The sequence below is a fragment of the Macaca nemestrina genome, chromosome 17, assembly GCF_043159975.1.
Source record: "Macaca nemestrina isolate mMacNem1 chromosome 17, mMacNem.hap1, whole genome shotgun sequence".
NCBI classification, from domain to species: Eukaryota; Metazoa; Chordata; class Mammalia; order Primates; family Cercopithecidae; genus Macaca; species Macaca nemestrina.
This window is the reverse complement of record NC_092141.1, coordinates 1508093-1525932: the sequence shown is the minus strand read 5'-3', so window position 1 is coordinate 1525932 and position 17840 is coordinate 1508093. Positions and strand designations below refer to the sequence as shown.

The 17840-nt window shown below is 50.7% G+C and overlaps 1 long non-coding RNA gene across 1 annotated transcript; it reads left to right on the top strand.

Moving 5' to 3' along the window:
* Window positions 1–372: 372 nt before the first annotated feature.
* Window positions 373–12703, top strand: LOC139359312 (uncharacterized). The gene is made up of 3 exons (XR_011615241.1): window positions 373–677; window positions 2506–2802; window positions 12021–12703. It is a non-coding gene; the product is annotated as an uncharacterized lncRNA (long non-coding RNA).
* The last annotated feature ends 5137 nt before the right edge of the window (window positions 12704–17840 follow it).

The following is a 17840-nucleotide window of genomic DNA, read 5'->3' as shown; positions in this document are numbered from 1 at the left end:
ACTTTGGGAGGCCTGGGCGGGCGCGTATCCCTTGAGGTCCGGAGTTCGAGACCAGCCTGGCCAACATGGTGAAATCCCCGTCTCTACTAAGAATACAAAAATTAGCCGGGCGTGGTGGCGTGCGCCTGTAATCCCAGCCACTCTAGGCTGAGGCAGGAGAATCGCTTGAACCTGGGAGGTGGAGGTTGCAGTGAGCCCAGATCATATCACTGCACTCCAGCCTGGGGGACAGAGCAAGACTCTGTCATCTCAAAAAAAAAAAAAAAAAAAAAAAAAAAAAATGGAACCCCATGAAGCGCTTAATTCAGGCCTCTAGTTGGGCTAAGGCCCTGCTGCTTGATGCTGTCCACCTGGGGCAGCCCCTGCACAAACTGAAGTTTTATCTCTTCTCATCAGTGCTGGGAGAGGAAACTGCTCTTTTGCCCTGGTCAGGTTTCTCCTGCGCTTCTCTTGGGGGATCTCCAAGTCTTCATCGCTTGCAACCCACAGTTTCATTGCACACAGCCCACCTCTCCTGTCTCAGGAAAAATTGAGGCCAACAGGTGTGAACCCTCAGCTTCCTGCCACAGAGAGATCTGTCTCACCCGCTTGCACGTCCTCTCCTCCTGCCGTCTGAAGATAACCCTGTTGCTGGGGCGGGGAGCGGGGAAGCATCTCCAGTCTCATCCTCACAGAAGGTACACTTTGAGCCGCTAGCTATTATTCCCTCTCTCCAGTTGCTTTTTGATTTTTCAAGGGTTTTTGTGGGGGGGGGGGGTTCTGTTTCTGGTTTTCATTTTTGTTTTTTTTTTTTTTGAGACATGGTCTTATTCTGTCACTCAGGCTGAGGGGCAGTAGCATAATCACAGCTCACTGCAGCCTTGACCTCCTGGGCTCAAGCAATCCTCCCACCTCAGCCTCCCGAGTAGCTGGGATTACAAACGTGCACCACCACGCCTGGCTAATTTTTGTATTTTTAGTAGAGACAGGATTTCACCATGTTGGCCATGCTGGTCTCGAACTCCTGACCTTGTGAATTGCTGTGACCGACCGCCCATTTTTCATGCTTTAATGAACATTATTTTTTAGAATGATTTTAGAGGTACAGAAAAATTAGGCCGAGTGCAGTGGCTCCTGCCTGTAATCCCAGCACTTTGGGACCCTGAGGCAGGTGGATCACCTGAGGTCACGAGTTCGAGACCAGCCTGGCCAACATGGTGAAACCCTGTCTTTACTAAAAATACAAAAATTAGCCAGGTGTGGTGGTGGGTGCCTGTAATCCCAGCTACTTGGGAGGCTGAGGCAGGAGAATCACTTGAACCCAGGAGGCGGAGCTTGCACTCAGTGGAGACTGTGTCATTGCACTCCAGCCTGGGGGACAACAGTGAAACTGCCTCAAAAGAGAAAGAAAGAAAAAAGATGGACAGAAAAAGTGAGAAGCTAATACCAAGAGTCCCCCATATACCCTGAACCCATTTCCTTGTTATTAACATATCACATGACTGTAGTACATTTATTACAATTAATTAATCCATACTGACACATCATTATTAAGAAACCCTGTCTCTACAAAAAATTAAAAAATTAGCTGTGTGTGGTGGTATGCACCTGTAGTCCCAGCTACTCAGGAGGTTGAGGTGGGAGGATCCCTTGAGCCCAGGAGTTTGAGGCCGCAGTGAGCAAAGATCGTGTCACTGTACTCTAGTCTGGGCGACAAAGCGAGACTCAGTCTCTAAAAAGCAAAAATAAAAAGGGGGTTTCAGGCCTACAAGGAATCAGAAAAATTTCCCTCATGTGCATGCAATTGAGGCAGCTGAACATGATCAAAGAGACTAGAACTGCCTCAGAGACAGGAGTCTGGCAGGTGAGGGAAAGGAAGAAGGAAGTGCTGGGCAGCCGGGGCAGCTTGGTGAGGGGTGGACTGGTGAGCACAGGGCATCAGCCGTTGTCCCCCTGCCCCCACCGACACACAGCCGGATGGGCCCCGGCTGTGTGGCCTCCAGCTCTCACCGTTGAAGCTGCTGCAGTGAGAGCCCTGAGAGAGAAGCCAGAAAGGAAACTGCTCCCACCCAGCACCTCCACCCACCAGGAGCCCGCCGGTGTGGTTTGCATTTCTGCTTGTTTTCCTGGCATCCACCCTTCCTTCTCTCACTAAAGTGATCTCTCTTGGCCGGGTGCGGTGGTTCACGCCTGTAATCCCAGCACTCTGGGAGGCCAAGGCGGGCGGATCACCTGAGGTCAGCAGTTCGAGACCAGCCTGGCCAACATGGTGAAACCCCGTCTCTACTAAAAATACAAAACTTAGCTGGGCATTGCGGCAGACACCTGTAATCCCAGCTACTTGGGAAGCCGAGGCAGGAGAATCGCTTGAACCCGGGAGGTGGAGGTTGCAGTGAGCTGAGATCGCACCACTGCACTCCAGCCCGGGCGACAGTGAGACCCTGTCTAAAAAAAGAGAAAAAACCAAAAAGGAAGAAAAAAAAATCTCCCTTTTCTGTTGGAGCGTCTCCACTCCTTTGTCCTCAGCACTCTGAACGGGATCGGCGTAAGCCTATCGGAGACTCCCCTCTTGGCCACAGCACATGGTTCAGGGACGGGCAGTTGCCAGTCAGAGCCAATAAGATGCCCAGAGATGTTTGCTGGAGCTGCCAGGAATGAAATACCTCCTTTGTGGAAATTGCCTGAATAGACTCGCACCTGCTGGACATACATGAGCATGGCTCTAGCTCTGGGAAATGACCGTCTTCATCAGGCAACCGTGAAGATGGGAACAGGTCAGAGAATGCAGCCATTTGCAGCAAGAAAAGAGAGCCGGGAAATGCGGTAAGAGAAAAACCAGGCTCTTGGTCACATTGTTTGAATACTAGATCTCACCACGCCTAAAGATCTATCCCCAAACTCTTCAGTTACATGGGTCAAAATACTCTCTTTATTATTGAAACAGTGTATTGACCTGTTACTTTAGCTGTTGTTTGCAATGGCAATGTGAGGAGTCCCAAGGAATACGGATGGTCAGAGTCCATTTAATGCATATATCATGATTGTCAGGCTTGATCTTTTATTTTCTCTTCCTTTCTTTTCTTTTTTTTTTTGGAGGCAGAGTCTCGCTCTGTCACCCAGGCTGCAGTGCAGTGGCGCCATCTCGGCTCACTGCAAGCTCCACCTCCCAGGTTCAAGCAATTCTCCCGCCTCTACCTCCTGAGTAGCTGGGATTACAGGTGCCGGCCACCACACCCGGCTAATTTTTGTGTTTTTAGTAGAGACGGGGTTTCACCATGTTGGCCAGGCTGGTCTTGAACTCCTGACCTCAAGTGATCTACCCACTTCGGCCTCCCAAAGTGCTGGAATTACAGGTGTGAGCCACTACACCCGGCCCTTTTTCTTTCTTTTTGAGACAGGATCTGACTCTGCCGCCCAGGCTAGAGTGCAATGGCGTGATCACAGCTCACTGTCACCTCTGCCTCCTGGGTTCAAGCAGTCCTCCCACCTCAGCCTCATGAGTAGCTGGGACCACAGGCACCTGCCACCACGCCTGGGTAATTTTTGTGTTTTTTGTAAAGACAGGGCTCACCATGTTGTCCAGGCTGGTCTCGAACTCCTGGGCTCGAGCAGTCCACTCACTTCAGCCTCCCAAAGTGGCGGGATTACAGGCGTGACCCACCACGCGTCCCCCCACCCCGCCTTGATCTTTTTTTTTTTTTTTTTTTTTTTTGAGACGGAGTCTCGCTCTGTCGCCCAGGCTGGAGTGCAGTGGCGCAATCTCGGCTCACTGCAAGCTCCGCCTCCCGGGTTCACGCCATTCTCCTGCCTCAGCCTCCCGAGTAGCTGGGACTACAGGCGCCCGCCCCTGCGCCCGGCTAATTTTTTTTTTTTTTCTATTTTTAGTAGAGACGGGGTTTCACCATGGTCTCGATCTCCTGACCTTGTGATCCGCCCACCTCGGCCTCCCAAAGTGCTGGGATTACAGGTGTGAGCCACCACGCCCGGCCGCCTTGATCTTTATAAGGACTGTGAGGTGCTTGGAAGATGCAGAGATAAACAAGGTGGAATTCTGTCCTGAACCAGTCCCTTCTTAGTCAAAAGAAGGAGAGGAAGAATGGCTTGAACTTGAACTCTGCCTCTTTTTTTTTTTTTTTTTTTTTTGAGACGGAGTCTCGCTCTGTCGCCCAGGCTGGAGTGCAGTGGCCGGATCTCAGCTCACTGCAAGCTCCGCCTCCTGGGTTTACACCATTCTCCTGCCTCAGCCTCCCGAGTAGCTGGGACCACAGACGCCCGCCACCTCGCCTGGCTAGTTTTTGTATTTTTAGTAGAGAAGGGGTTTCACCATGTTAGCCAGGATGGTCTTGATCTCCTGACCTCGTGATCCGCCCGTCTCGGCCTCCCAAAGTGCTGGGATTACAGGCTTGAGCCACCGCGCCCGGCCTACTCTGCCTCTTTTGAAATACGAATATTCCCAATTAGTGATGACACAGATTCTATAAAATCAATTAGTAGACGCGTCTTTGGCAGCCCAGCTGTGAAAGCCTGTCTCGGGTCACTGCTAGTCAGGCTGGTGACGCAAAAAATTGACATTTGATACTTTTGCTCTAAAGATTTGGGATTATGTCAATGTGTTCATCTATGAAATAGCAGCCTTTGAAAACCCAAATCCCACATCATTAAATGGGATTAGCAAAGCTTTATTATTTATGTATTTAATTTTCTTTTTTGAGATGGAGTTTTGCTCTTGTCGCTCAGGCTGGAGTGCAATGGTGCAGTCTCGGCTCACTGCAACCTCTGCCTCTTGGACTCAAGCAATTCTCTTGCCTCAGCCTCCCAAGTAGCTGGGATTACAGGCGACCGACCACCAACACGCCTGGCTAATTTTTTTGTATTATTATTGTTATTATTATTATTATTTTGAGACAGACTCTCGCTCTGTTGCCCAGGCTGGAGTGCAGTGGCGCGATCTCAGCTCACTGCAACCTCTGCCTCCCGGGTTCAAGCGATTCTCCTGCCTCAGCCTCCTGCGTAGCTGGGACTACAGGTGACTGCCACCATGCCCGGCTAATGTTTGTATTTTCAGTAGAGATGGGATTTCACCATGTTGGCCAGGCTGGTCTTGAACTCCTGACCTCAGGTGATCCTTCCACCTCAGCCTCCCAAAGTGCTGGGATTACAGGCGTGAGCCACTGCGCCCGGTCGAATTTTTAGTAGAGATGGGGTTTTGCCACATTGGCCAGGCTGGTCTCGAACTCCTGACCTTGTGATCCACTCGCCTCGGCCCCCCAAAGTGCTGGGATTACAGGCGTGAGCCACCGCGCCCGCCGGACATTGGGATTTAAGATTTCAAGGCAGGATTAGGCCGAGGTCCTCGGGTGGCCGTGTGACCTCTGCACACCCGGAGGCGCCTCCTCCCTGCGCCTGCAGACAGGTCCGACGTGTGGAAGCTCTGGGTTCTCCTGGGGCTTCAGCCAGCGCCCGGTCTTTCTGCCTCAGCTCCGCGGGGAGCTCTTTGCTGCACCGCAGCGCTTTCCCAGAGTCCCCAGTTCTCTCCAGTTCCCGCCGGGACTCCAGGAAGGGGCGGTGTTTGAAGGCTCCTCCCACGGAGCGCGAGCGTTTCCTGTGCAGGAGCTGGGCAGCCTCTCCGCAGACTGGTGTGAGCTGGTGCTGCGGGAAAGGTTCCAGAACACCGGGCTATGTTTAACCTGGCACAGGTGCCCAATTCCCAGCTCAGGGAAGGGCTGCAGTAGGTGGGAAACAATCTTGCTTTCATTGCTTATTTTATCATTTCATTGTTTTTTACATTAAAAATATTTTTTTTTGAGACAGAGTCTTGTTCTGTCGCCAGGCTGGAGTGCAATGGCACGATCTCGGCTTACTGCAACCTCCACCTCCCGGGTTCAAGCAGTTCTTGGCCGGGCGCGGTGGCTCACGCCTGTAATCCCAGCACTTTGGGAGGCGGAGGCGGGTAGATCACTTGAGGTCAGGGGTTTGAGACCAGCCTGATCAACATGATGAAACCCTGTCTCTATTTAAAAAAAAAAAAAAAAAAAAAAAAGCAGCCACGCATGGTGGCACACACCTGTAATCCCAGCTACTCGGGAGGCTGAGGCAGGAGAATCACTTGAACCTGGGAGGCGGAGGTTGTAGTGAGCCGACATCGTACCATTGCACTCTAGCCTGGGAGACTGAGCGAGACTCCGGCTCAAAAAAGAGAGATTCTCCTGCCTCAGCCTCTCGAGTATCTGGGATTACAGGCGCACGCCACCACGCCTGGCTAATGTTTGTATTTTTAGTAGAGACAGCGTTTCACCATGTTGGAAAGGCTGGTCTCGAACTTCTGACCTCAGGTGATCCTTTCACCTCGGCCTCCCGAAGTGCTGGGATGACAGGCGTGAGCCACCGCACCCGGCCCATTATTTATTTATTTTTTTAATTTTTAATTAATTTATTTTTTTGAGATGGAGTCTCTCTGTCGCCCAGGCTGGAGTGCAGTGGCGCGATCTCCACTCACTGCAAGCTCCGCCTCCCGGGTTCACGCCATTCTGCCTCAGCCTCCCGTGTAGCTGGGACCACAAGCGCCCACCACCATGCCTGGCTGATTTTTTTGTATTTTTAGTAGAGACGGGGTTTCACCATGTTAGCCAGGCTGGTCTGGATCTCCTGACCTCGTGATCTGCCCGTCTCGGCCTCCCAAAGTGCTGGGATTACAGGCGTGAGCCACCGCGCCCGGCCCATCATTTATTATTTTATCAAACATTTAGGATGCCGGATTCAGTGGGCATCTTCACCTGGCTTCGCTGCTAGTTTTTCTTTCCACAAATCCTTCCGGCTTGTTACTTAAGAAATAACTATCTCCCCCAGGGGCCAAAGAGGGCCGGGGAGAAAATGAAATTGACCAAGTGTCAATGAAGGAGGGCAGGGGAGAGATAAATGCTCCATCAGCAGTGGGAGTGGGTCCAAAAAGACTCTTAGACTCCTAAATTGCTCACTTGTCCTCCCTGTAGTGAGTTTGCTCCAAATGGCTGGAAAAGCTATTTCTGCTAATCACAGCGCAGGCCCGTTGCTGGAAGGGGGCCAGCCTGGGCCCAGCCGGAGTGTGAATTGCACCCGGATTCATTATCTTTATCTAGTCCAACATTTTAGTGGTAGGTTTTTGTTTGATTTCAAAGTGAGATGGTTAGGTCATTATTTGTTAAATTATAGCTTTTAATTAGCAGATCTATTGAAATGAAAAGCCTGGAAGAGACGCACACACAGACACATGCCGCTACGTTTTTGTTTGGAATTTATAATTATTACTGTTCGGAAAACATTAGTTGGGGGTGTTAAGGTCTTTTTTTTTTTTTTTTTTTTTAAAGAAAATCTTCAAATTATGCGCTGTTGGGGGAAGGGGGGAGGGAGACACCAGTGAGCTAGAGACCTCTAGTAATGCCATCAGTATTATTACCCAGCCCCGGGTCCTTGTCTTTGCAGAAAAGAGAGGGAACAGATGGGTTTATAATAATTCATATACTTTCTCCTCAGAGTGGGAATCAGATTAAATCAGTGGGTAACCAAGATTGGGTGCGATGGAGTTCTGTTCCGTTCCTAATTCCACTGGAAGGCAGGGAGGATGGTTGAGGGTGGTGGGGTTGGAGTAGGGCAATGTGGTGGGGAGTGGATCAGCCTTGGTAGATTTGCCCCTTGGGGATTTAGTTTCTGCCTTTTGGAGGAACACGGAGGAGCTAATATTCTCTCTCTCTCTCTTTTTTTTTTTTTTTTTTTTTTTTTTTTTTTGAGAAGGAGTCTCGCTCTGTTGCTCAGGCTGGAGTGCAATAGTGAGCTCTCAGCTCACTGCAACCTCTGCCTCCCAGGTTCAAGCGATTCTCTTGCCTCAGCCTCCCGAGTAGCTGGGACTACAGGCGCCCGCCACCACGCCCGGCTAGTTTTTGTGTTTTTAGTAGAGATGGGGTTTCAACATGTTGACCAGGCTGGTCTCGAACTCCTGACCTCAGGTGATCTGCCCGTCTTGGCCTCCCAAAGTGCTGGGATGACAGGCATGAGCCACCGCGCCTGGCTGGCAGTAATCTGGATCCCCTCCCTCTTTCCCAGGGTTAGGGTGCGGGGGTGAGTTCCGATTCAGATGTCTTCCATCCTCTCTGATTCTGAAACCCCTTCCTTTGAAAACAGAACACCTTGCACAGGTCACTTGTAACCAGAGGCTTTTTGGTTGTGTGTTAGGGTTTCTCTGAGTGAGCTTTCCCAGAAGGGAAGATGAGAAAATAGCCCATTAATAAATAGCACGTTGTTCTAAAACATAGTTACAGCTTCTGTTGGAACTGTTGTTTTGATTTTGCAAAATCTGAGTGTGGATCTGATGCTCCGTCTCCCTATCTTGCTTTCATTCTTATGCTTAATAATCACATTCACTCCACTCTAGGAGTAATCAAAGCCAGGCAGCCGTCTCAAAGCTGTGGGGGGAGAACAGCACAGATAAGAAGCCCAGAATCGGAATTGTCTTCTGATGAGCAAATGTCAAATTTATTTTATTTATTTATTTATTTATTTTTTTTTTGAGACGGAGTCTCGCTCTGTCGCCCAGGCTGGAGTACAGTGGCGCTATCTCGGCTCACTGCAAGCTCCGCCTCCCGGGTTCACACTATTCTCCTGCCTCAGCCTCCCGAGTAGCTGGGACTACAGGCGCCGCCACCTCGCCCGGCTAGTTTTTTTGTATTTTTAGTAGAGACGGGGTTTCATTGTGTTAGCCAGGATGGTCTCGATCTCCTGACCTCGTGATCCGCCCGTCTTGGCCTCCCAAAGTGCTGGGATTCCAGGCGTGAGCCACCGCGCCCGGCCTGTAACAGTGTTAGGAGGTGGGACCTTTAAGAGGTGATTAGGCCGGGAGGGGCTTCGCCCTCATCTTATAAAAGGGCTTGGCCCTCATGTGTAGTTAGTAGTTAGTTTAATGCCATCATCGTATAAAAGGGTGCGTCTGGGCGCCTGTTGCTGGCTACCCCTCCGCCCTCTGCCGTGTGAGTAACACGCCCCCTCCCTGGATGACGCAACTTTCAAGGCTCCGCTGGGAAGCAGAGACCCGGCCCTCACCTCACCAGGCCTGCCGCTGCCTTTTGCTCTCCGGAACTGTGAGCCAGTGCATTATCTGGTTTTTTTTTTGTTTTTTTTTTTTTGAGACGGAGTCTCGCTCCGTCACCCAGGCTGGAGTGCAGTGGCCGGATCTCAGCTCACTGCAAGCTCCGCCTCCCGGGTTCACGCCATTCTCCTGCCTCAGCCTCCCGAGTAGCTGGGACTACAGGCGCCCGCCACCTCGCCCGGCTAGTTTTTTTGTATTTTGTAGTAGAGACGGGGTTTCACCGTGTTAGCCAGGATGGTCTCGATCTCCTGACCTCATGATCCGCCCGTCTCGGCCTCCCAAAGTGCTGGGATTACAGGCTTGAGCCACCGCGCCCGGCCTGCATTATCTGTTAATTATGCATTTCCCAGTCTCAGGTATTCTGTTACAACAGCACAAAATGGACTAACGCAATAAGCAAAGTCAAATGATAAATGACAAGTTTGGAAAAATATTTTCAACTCACAGCACAGGCAAAAAGCTAAGTTCTCTGGTATTTAAAGAATTCCTACACATGGATAAGAAAAAAATTAACAGCCCAAGAGAAAAATGGGCAAAAGACTTAAACAGATGGTCCAAGTGTGGTGGCTCACACCTCTAATTCCAGCACTTTGGGAGGCCGAGGCGGGGAGATCACCTGAGGTTAGGCGTTCGAGACCATCCTGGCTCACGTGGAGAAACCCTGGCTCTACTAAAAATACAAAAATTAGCCGGGCGGGGTTGCGGGCGTTTGTAATCCCAGCTACTCCGGAGACTGAGGCAGGAGAATCGCTTGAACCCGGGAGGGAGAGGTTGCAGTGAGTGGAGATCGCACCATTGCATTCCAGCCTGGGCAACAAGAGCGAAACTCCCTCTTAAAAAAAAAAAAAAAAAAAAAAAAAAAAAAAGCCGGCCGGGCGCGGTGGCTCAAGCCTGTAATCCCAGCACTTTGGGAGGCCGAGACGGGCGGATCACGAGGTCAGGAGATCGAGACCATCCTGGCTAACACAGTGAAACCCCGTCTCTACTAAAAATACAAAAAAAACTAGCCGGGCGTGGTGGCGGGTGCCTGTAGTCCCAGCTACTCGGGAGGCTGAGGCAGGAGAATAGCGTAAAACCCGGGAGGCGGAGCTTGCAGTGAGCTGAGATCCGGCCACTGCACTCCAGCCTGGGCGGCAGAGCGAGACTCCGTCTCAAAAAAATAAATAAATAAATAAAAATAAATAAATAAATAAATAAAAGCCTCAAACTCCTGGGCTCACGTGATCCTCCCACCTCAGCCTTCCGAGGACCTGGTATTACAGTTGCTGGTCTGGAACTCCTGGGCTCAAGCAATCCTCCTGCCTCGGCCCTCCCATAGCGCTGGGATTACAGGCGTGAGCCACCGCACCCGCAGAGAGTTCTGTAAGGGTCCTTACGTCAACCCAGAACAGACATTTTTGTTTGCCGGTTCCTTTTTTCTTGCCAGCAAGGCTGTGATTTCTCATGGGGAAATTAACGCTTCCCGGGGTCTCAGCCATGTGGTTTAGGTACAGTTAACCCCCCGCCCTCAGCTCCAGGGACAGATGCTAGTTGACTTACAGCAGTGCCACTGGCAGCAGTGATTAGTTTAAAAGAGAATGAGACCATCCTGGCTAAGAAGGTGAAACCCTGTCTCTACTAAAACTTCTAAAAATTAGTCAGGCGTGGTGGTGCAGCCTCTGCCTCCAGGGTTCAAGTGATTCTCCTGTCTCAGCCTCCTGAGTAGCTGAGATTATAGGTGCATGCCACTGGGCCCGGCTAATTTTTGTATTTTTAGTAGAGATGGGGTTTCACCATGTTGGCCAAGACTGTGCCACTGCACTCCAGCCTGGGCAACAGAGCAAGACTCCATCTCAAAAAAAAAAAAAAAAAAAAAAAAAAAAGAGAAGCCGGGTGCGGTGGCTCACACCTGTAATCCCAGCACTTTGGGAGGCTGAGTGGGGTGGATCATTTGAGCCCAGGGGTTCAAGACCAGCCTGGGCAACATGGTGAAACAAACAAAAACTGAAACTACCAAAAAAACACACAAAAAAAACTTAACAAAAAACATTAGCCAGACTTGGTGTTGCACATGTGTAGTCCCAGCTACTAGGGGGGCTGAAGTGGGAGAGTCCCTTGAGTCCAGGAGGTTGAGGCTTCAGTGAGCAATGAGTGAACCACTGCACTCCAGCCTGGGTGACAGATCGAAACTCTGTCTCAAAATAAATAAGTTGGGGGCTGGGCATGGTGGCTCACACCTGTAATCCCAGCACTTTGGGATGCTGAAGCAGGAGGATCACTTGAAGCCAGGAGTTCAAGACCAGCCTGGGTAACATAGCAAGACCTTGTCTCTACAAAAAATAAAAAATTAGCCAGAGCAAGTCTCTCTCAGTCAGTCAGTCTCTCTCTCTCTCTTTTTTTTTTTTTTGAGACGGAGTCTCGCTCTGTCGCCCAGGCTGGAGTGCAGTGGCCGGATCTCAGCTCACTGCAAGCTCCGCCTCCCGGGTTCACGCCATTCTCCTGCCTCAGCCTCCCGAGTAGCTGGGACTACAGGCACCTGCTACCTCGCCCGGCTAGTTTTTTGTATTTTTAGTAGAGACAGGGTTTCACTGTGTTAGCCAGGATGGTCTCAACCTCCTGACCTTGTGATTTGCCCGCCTTGGCCTTCCGAAGTGCTGGAATTACAGGTGTGAGCCACCGCACCTGCCCTCTCTTTAAGTTCCAGTTGGAGAACCACCAAATTGGACAGAGTTCCCCCAGGGAGAGGTGCCAGAATGGGGACAGATGTTCACTCTTTTTTTTTTTTTTGAGATGGAGCCTTGCTCTGTCACCCCAGCTGAGATGTTCGTTTTTTATCTTATATAATTCTAGATTCTTCCAGTTTTCTTTCACAAGCCCTTATTGCTTTTGTAATTTACAAAATGTGAAAAACAAGTTGCACATGAGACCTTTCCTTGCTTATTTCTAGAAAGAGAGGCGTGGAATCGGCAGAGCCCTGGCAGCCTGACAAGCAAACGGACCCCATTCTGCAGTAATTAGAAAATGTCATGCTACGATGCCATGTGAAGCACACACCAGCATCTGCCAAAACGCTCAAGCTGGATCGAATTACGGGGAAACATCAGATGGGTCCAGATTACGCAGGATGCTCTCCCTGATGACTGGCATGGAATCCTCAAAAACAGCAATGCCGTGGAAGACATAAATAAAACAGAACAAAAGGTAGGAGGGCTGGGCGCAGCGGCTCACGCCTGTAATCCCAGCACTTTGGGAGGCTGAGGCGGGTGGATCACGAGGTTAGGAGTTCAAAACCAGCCTGGCCAAAATGGTGAAACTCTGTCTCTACTAAAATTACAAAAAATGGCCGGGCGCGGTGGCTCAAGCCTGTAATCCCAGCACTTTGGGAGGCCGAGACGGGCGGATCATGAGGTCAGGAGATCGAGACCATCCTGGCTAACACGGTGAAACCCCGTCTCTACTACAAAATACAAAAAAACTAGCCGGGCGAGGTGGCGGGCGCCTGTAGTCCCAGCTACTCGGGAGGCTGAGGCAGGAGAATGGCGTGAACCCGGGAGGCGGAGCTTGCAGTGAGCTGAGATCCGGCCACTGCACTCCAGCCTGGGCGACAGAGCGAGACTCCGTCTCAAAAAAAAAAAATAAAATAAATAAAAAAAATAAAATAAAATAAAATAAAATAAAATTACAAAAAATTAGCCAGGTGTGGTGGTGCATGCCTATAATCCCAGCTACTCAGGAGGCTGAGGCAGGAGAATCACTTGAACCTGGGAGGCGGACGTTTCAGTGAGCCAAGACTGAGGCATTGCACTCCAGCCTGGGCGACAGAGCGAAACTCCATCTCAAAAAAAAAAAAAGGCCGGGCGCGGTGGCTCAAGCCTGTAATCCCAGCACTTTGGGAGGCCGAGACGGGCGGATCACGAGGTCAGGAGATCGAGACCATCCTGGCTAACACGGTGAAACCCCGTCTCTACTAAAAAATACAAAAAACTAGCCGGGCGAGGTGGCGGGCGCCTGTAGTCCCAGCTATTCGGGAGGCTGAGGCAGGAGAATGGCATAAACCCGGGAGGCGGAGCTTGCAGTGAGCTGAGATCCGGCCACTGCACTCCAGCCTGGGCGACAGAGCGAGACTCCGTCTCAAAAAAAAAAAAAAAAAAAAAAAGCCGGGCAGGTGCAGTAGCTCATGCCTGTAATCCCAGCACTTTGGGAGGCCAAGGTGGGTGGATCATGAGGTCAGGAGTTCGAGACCAGCCTGACAAACATGGTGAAACTCTATCTCTACTAAAAATACAAAAGTTAGCCGAGTGTGGTGGCACACGCCTATAGTCCCAGCTACTTGGGAGACTGAGGCAGGAGAACCTCTTGAACCCAGGAGACGGAGGCTGCAGCAAGCTGAGATTGTGCCACTGTGTTCCAGCCTGGGCAACAGAGCAAGACTCTGTCTCAAAAAAAAAAAAAAGGGGTCCAATATCTAGAACATATGAAAACTCTTAAAACTCAACAAAAGAAAGGCAAACAATGCAACTAAAAATTGGGTTAAGAATTTGAGGCCGGGCGCGGTGGCTCACGCCTGTAATCCCAGCACTTTGGGAGGCCCAGACGGGCGGATCACGAGGTCAGGAGATCGAGACCATCCTGGCTAACACGGTGAAACCCTGTCTCTACTAAAAAATACAAAAAACTAGCCGGGCGAGGTGGCGGGTGCCTATAGTCCCAGCTACTCGGGAGGCTGAGGCAGGAGAATGGCGTGAACCAGCGGGGCGGAGCTTGCAGTGAGCTGAGATCCGGCCACTGCACTCCAGCCTGGGCGACAGAGCGAGACTCCGTCTCAAAAAAAAAAAAAAAAAGTATTTGAATAGACAGTTCTCTAAAGAAAATATATAGATGCCCAGTGGGAATGTAACTGCCTAAGGAGTTCAGCCTGCCCACTGCCCAGACACGGTGGGCTCATCAAGATTGGGGATCGCAATAGAGAAAGTAATTCACGCAGAGCTGGCTGTGCGCGAGACCGGAGTTCTATTATTACTCTAGTCAGTCTCTGTGAGCACTGGGGAATTGGGGAGCAGAGCGATTTTTTTTTTTTTTTTGAGACAGAGTCTCGCTTCGTTGCCCAGGCTGGAGTGCAGTGGTGTGATCTCGGCTCACTGCAAGCTCCGCCTCCCAGGTTCACGCCATTCTCCTGCCTCAGCCTCCCGCGTAACCGGGACTACAGGCGCCCACCACCATGCCCGGCTAATTATTTTTGTATTTTTAGTAGAGACAGGGTTTCACCGTGTTAGCCGGGATGGTCTTGATCTCCTGACCTTGTGATCTGCCCGCCTCAGCCTCCGAAAGTGCTGGGATTACAGGCGTGAGCCACTGTACTTGGCCAGGGGAGCAGAGTTTTTATTTATTTATTTATTTATTTATTTATTTATTTATTTATGTTGAGACAGAGTGAGCGTCCTGTCCCCCAGGCTGGAGTGCAGTGGCACGATCTCGGCTCACTGCAACCTCTGCCTCTGCCTCCCAGGTTCAAGCAATTCTGCTTCCTCAGCCTCCTGTGTAGCTGGGACTACAGGTGCCAGCCACCACGCACAGGTAATTTTTGTATTTTTAGTAGAGAGGGGAGTTTCACCATGTTGGTCTCCCGACCTTGAACTCCTTGAACTCCCGACCTTGGGTGATCCGCCCACCTCAGCCTTCCAGAGTGCTGGGACTACAGGCGTGAGCCACCGCGCCTGGCCAGGGGAGCAGAGTTTTTAAGGATAACGTGGCGGGTGGGGGAAGCCTGTGAGCCAGGAGTGTTGATTGGTCAGGGATGAAATCATAGGAAGTCAAAACTGTGTCTTGCCCTCAGTCAGTTCCTGGGTGGAGGCCACAAGATCAGAGGAACCAGTTTATCGATCTGGGTGGTGTCAGCTGATTCATAAAGGGCAGGGTTTCCAAAATATCTCAAGCACTGGTCTTAGGAGCAGTTTAGGGTGGGTTGGAATCTGGTAGCCTCCAGCTGCATGGCCCCTAAACCATAATTTCTAATCTTGGGGCCGGGCGCGGTGGCTCACGCCTGTAATGCCAGCACTTTGGGAGGCCGAGGCGGGCGGATCACAAGGTCAGGAGATCGAGACCACGGTGAAACCCCGTCTCTACTAAAAATACAAAAAATTAGCCGGGCGCGGTTGTGGGCGCCTGTAGTCCCAGCTGCTCGGGAGGCTGAGGCAGGAGAATGGCGTGAACCCGGGAGGCGGAGCTTGCAGTGAGCCGAGATCGCGCCACTGCACTCCAGCCTGGGCGACAGAGCGAGACTCCGTCTCAAAAAAAAAAAAAAAAAAAAAAAAAAAAAAAAAAAAAAATTTCTAATCTTGGGGCTAAAGTTAGTCCTACAAAGGCAGTCTAGTCCCCAGGGAAGAAGGAGGTTTGTTTGGGAAAGGGCTGTTACCATCTTTGTCTAAACTATAAACTATAAATGAAGTCTCTCCCAAAGTTAGCTCAGGCTACACCCAGGAATGAACAAGGACAGCTTGGAGGTTAGGAGCAAGACGGAGTTGGTCAGGTTAGATCTTCCACTGTCTCAGTCGTAATTTTGGAAAGGTGATTTCAAGAACGTGAAAATACGCTCGCCATTAATTATTAGGGAAAGGCAAATAAATCAAAACCACGATGAGGCTGGGTGCGGTGGCTCACGCCGGTAATCCCAGCACTTTGGGAGGCTGAGGTGGGAACACAGCTTGAGCCCAGACTTTGAGACGAGTCCTGGCAGCATAGTGAGATCTCGTCTCTACAAGACAGTTAAAAAAATAATTGGCTGAGTGTGGTGGCATGCGCTTGTGGTCCTAGCTACTCAGGAGGCTGAGGTGGGAGGATCACTTGAGTACCGGTGCTTGAAGCTGCAGTGAGCCACAATTGTGCCACTGCACACCAGTCTGGGTGACAGAGCAAGACTCTATCTCGAAAACAAAACAAGGCCGGGTGCGGTGGCTCACCCCTGTAATCCCACCACTTTGGGAGGCTGAGGCAGGCAGATCACAAGGTCAGGAGTTTGAGACCAGCCTGACCAACATGGTGAAACTCCGTCTCCACTAAAAATACAAAAATTAGCTGGGCCTGGTGGTTGGTGCCTGTAATCCCCGCTACTCAGGAGGCAGAGGCAGGAGAATCACTTCAACCCAGGAGGCAGTTTGCGGTGAGCTGAGATTGAGCCACTGCACTCCAGCCTGGATGACAGAGCAAGACTCCATCTCAAAAAAAAAAAAAAAACCCCAAAAGGAAACAAAAACCAGAGAAACAACAATGAGAGACCACTTCACACGCACTGGGATGGCTATGATACAAAAAATGCAAGCTAGTGTGGGAAAGAATGTGGAGCAGTTGGAGCCCGTATACACCAGGAAGGTAAAATGACGTAGACATTTCGGAAACAGTCGGACAGTTCTCTGATAAGCGAAATGCAGAGTAAGACCATACGAGCCAGCAATTTTGCTCCTAAGCAGAAACAGAAAATAGAAAACATGTCCACACAAAATCCTGGACACGGCCGGGCGCGGTGGGTCACGCCTGTAATCCCAGCACTTTGGGAGGTCGAGGTGGACGGATCGCAAGAGGCCAGGAGTTCCAGACCAGCCTGGCCAACAGGGTGAAACCCCATGTCTACTAAAAATACAAAAATTAGCCGGGCATGGTGGTGCACACCTGTAATACCAGCTACTCAGGAGGCTGAGACAGGAGAATTGCTTGAACCTGGGAGTAGAGGTTGCAGTGAGCCAAGATTGCACCATTGCACTCCAGCCTGGGCAACAGAGCGAGATTCTGTCTCAAAACAAAAAACCAAAAAAACAAAAATAAGCCCGGAGTGGTGGTGGGCGCCTGTAGTTCCAGCTACTTGAGAGGCTGAGGCAGGAGAATCACTTGAACCTGGGAGGCAGAGGTTGCCGTGAGCCGAGATCAAGCCACTGCACTCCAACCTGGGAGACAGAATGAGACTCTGTCTCAAAAACCAAAACAGGCTGGGCGCCGTGGCTCACGTCTGTAATCCCAGCACTTTGGGAGGCTGGGGAGGGTGGATCATGAGGTCAGGAGTTCGAGACCAGCCTGGCCAACATGGTGAAACCCCGTTTCTACTAAAATACAAAAAAAAATTAGCCAGGCATGGTGGCGGGCGCCTGTAATCCCAGCTACTGGGGAGTCTGAGGCAGGAGAATCACTTGAACCCAGGAAGCGCAGATTGCAGTGAGCAGAGATTGTACCACTGCACTCCAGCCTGGGCAACAAGAGCGAGACTCTTTCTCAAAAAAAAAAAAAATCCAAAAACTTTAGTCATCACGGCAGTGTGACGTTGTCATGAGGACAGACATATACGTGAAACAGAACAAGGTCCAGAAATAGATCCACACTTTTATGGCCAAATAATTTTTTTTTTTTTTTTTTTTTTTGAGACGGAGTCTTGCTCTGTCGCCCAAACTGGAGTGCAGTGGCTGGATCTCAGCTCACTGCAAGCTCCACCTTTCGGGTTCACACCATTCTCCTGCCTCAGCCTCCCAAGCAGCTGGGACTACAGGCGCCTGCCACCACGCCCGGCTAGTTTTTTTTTTGTATTTTTTAGTAGAGACGGGGTTTCACCCGGTTAGCCAGGATGGTCTCGATCTCCTGACCTTGTGATCCGCCCATCTCGGCCTCCCAAAGTGCTGGGATTACAGGCTTGAGCCACCGCGCCCGGCCTTTTTTTTTTTTTAAGATGAAGTCTTGCTTGGTTGCCCAGGCTGGAGTACGCTGGTGTGATGTCAGCTCACCGTAACCT